The sequence below is a fragment of the Saccostrea cucullata genome, unplaced genomic scaffold, assembly GCF_032062105.1.
Source record: "Saccostrea cucullata isolate Sc308-1 unplaced genomic scaffold, CSIRO_AGI_Scuc_v1 ctg936, whole genome shotgun sequence".
Taxonomy (NCBI): Eukaryota; Metazoa; Mollusca; class Bivalvia; order Ostreida; family Ostreidae; genus Saccostrea; species Saccostrea cuccullata.
In genome coordinates, this window is record NW_026919154.1 from 130,787 (window position 1) to 133,572 (window position 2,786).

Genomic DNA, 2,786 nt, shown 5'->3' on the forward strand with positions numbered 1-2,786 from the left:
CATCGTTATAGGAATGAATGAAGTTTATCGGAGTAAAACTGTGAATGAATTAATTATAATTGTTCACTGGTATTCATACTCATTTCTCCTCAAATTAAACGGTAAAAAGAAGTTTTCATAAAATCTTAGGTTTTAATTTCCATGTGATCTTACTGAAATAAAATTAATTTGCACAGCACATATTGTTCATTTTTTTAAAGGTCAATCTACATTTTGTTTTATTATAATTACATTATATAATTGCATTTTGAGCATATCATTATTTACTAATTGAACTTTTTTTTTATGTAAGAATCACATGTTTTTTTAAATTTCACTCAGCATTTGCTGTCTAAACGATTAATTAAGGCATAAAGTGCCCTTTTTGATTGATGTTTTGTTGTTATTTTGCTGAATATCGTTTCTTAGTTCTAGTGTCGTGTTTTACTCATACCATTAAAACTTCATTTCTATTAAAAACTTTTTGTAGTAGAGAAATAAAATAAATGTTTAAATATCCCTGCAGGCACGCAACGTTGTTTCAACGTTGAAAGGAGGTGGAATATAGGTTGCAACGTTGATCAACTATATCTCAACGTTGTTTCAACGTTGAATCCTCAACCTTTTTTCAACGTTGAAACAACGTTGAAGCTGCAACATATTTTCAACGTTGAATGTTCGTCGATATTTCAACGTTGAAACAATGTTGAGGCTGCAACATATTTTTAACGTTGAATGTTCGTCGATATTTCAACGTTGAAACAACGTTGAAGCTGCAACATATTCTCAACGTATGATGTCTTTGATATTTCAACGTAGAAACAACGTTGAAGCTGCATATATTTTCAACGTTGAATGCTCGTCGATATTCGACGTTGAAACAACGTTGAAGATTCAACATGTTTTCAACGTTGAGTATTTTCCGATTATGCAGAGTTAAAAAAAGCCTAGGTTAAAAAATGCAAAGTTGACTGTCTCTTGATTTCAACGTTGAAACAACGTGGAAGATGCAACATATTTTCAACTTTAGGAAAGTTAGGAAAAATTAACGTTGATACAACTGGTACAACGAGTATTGAATACTTTAGTTTTTAAGTTCAAAATATAAAGGTGTCTTTAACTTCTAATCTATGCGATTTTTCGCAATATACACACAGCTGTTTGCATTGTTAAAAAATATTATATACATAATAATTGTACTTAATAAATGAAACGCATACATTATAAATTGATTCACTCAAAAGAGTTGTGCCAATAGCTAGTACATGTACCATTATAAAATCTTGAATATGAGTTTAGATGAAGCATGGCATCTACATTTAACACTTCATTATAATTATGTTTCAAATTTTTTTTTTTTTTAATAAATTGTGAATGCTATTTTTTTGGACATATTTATAAGATATGTTAAATATAAGCTTTTAATAAATAATAACATCTTTATCCAACATATCACTGTAATTCCATGTAACTATAGAATTAATAAAAATAATTATTCCAAATTAATGTTCTTAAAATTAGACTGATATGGATCCGTGCCGTATACTCTTGGGCAGATCATACGTATACAGAGCGAATCTAAGAAGTCTTATTTTATTAAATTATGCTTGTGTGTATTAATTCTATAATCTTTTTTACAAAATATAAAAAAAAATTCAAATAAACTAATAAGAATTTCCACACTGACAATCAACCCCGGTCAAGTTGCATTACTTAAGATCCACTCCCCAAAAACCTTCGAGATATCAGATAAGGAGTGCCTCTCGCTTACTTGGTCAGTTTCAGTGTCAGGATAACCTTGTTATGCAGTTTTCTTGCTGGGCAAAGTATAGCTGTTTGCAGCTTATCTAGGTCAAAATTTGAATTCAACTGATGGATAAGAAGTGCGCGTCTCCTTGCTGTTCATATTTAATGTGTTTTCAAGCTATATACACAAGGATTAAGGCTGGAATATAAACTTCTGCTCAGTAAGTATTATTTCCTTTTCATAAATTTAAGAAATTAAGTTTTTTTAGTATCTGTTCATCATTTAATTCTTGTTGTATATTTGAAATCTGCGTAAAGTGCACAACCTTGGTTCTTGTATTATGTGTTTTGTTGATATTCATTTGGTTATGAAATATAAGCCAGTTAGAGTATACTAATATATTATACATTTTGACTAATTGTAGTTCGTCGTAAGGTTAAATCAACCAGTGGTGCAGGGAATTGATTGTATAGTCAGCCTTGATTGCATCAGACTCTTCGCCCGTGAAAATTATTCAAAGGAATGCAACATTTTGTAAGTACACTTTGTATATGTATGTCTATAACATTTTTCTTTAGTAATAATTATTTATAAGCATACTCATACGAATTTTAACATGAAGTCAACTATAATTCTTTTAATCATGTTAATTAAATCCAAGTACCGGAATATATATTCCTTTGTCTGATTTTTTTTTAATCATTCATGTATATTTATTTTTATCGTTTGAAATAACGTGTTACGTACATTTTATCGAACAAATGACTTTAACATCTTTATTTCTTTTATCAATAGGCTTTTGCTTTAGAGGGTGGATTCTCCTGTTCATTTCTTTCATTCGTGGGACTTAACTATATGCGTGATTAAAATCAATGGATCCGCCACTTTTTGGAACTTAGTAGTGTAAGGCAGACGCGTACTTTGAAGGACCTGGATGTGATTATTGTGACCCACTTTTCACTAGGAATATAAATTTTGTCAAGCAGTGATTTTTGAGATTCAGTGATTGAATTTGAATTTGTGTTTGTATTAAAAATACATGTAAAATAAATTCTCTCAA

At 29.8% G+C, this 2,786-nt stretch overlaps 1 long non-coding RNA gene across 1 annotated transcript; it reads left to right on the top strand.

Annotated features, from left to right (window-relative positions):
• The first annotated feature begins 1,776 nt into the window (after positions 1 to 1,776).
• Positions 1,777 to 2,786, top strand: LOC134280097 (uncharacterized). Its single transcript, XR_009994840.1, has 3 exons — positions 1,777 to 1,946; positions 2,151 to 2,260; positions 2,522 to 2,786. It is a non-coding gene; the product is annotated as an uncharacterized LOC134280097 (long non-coding RNA).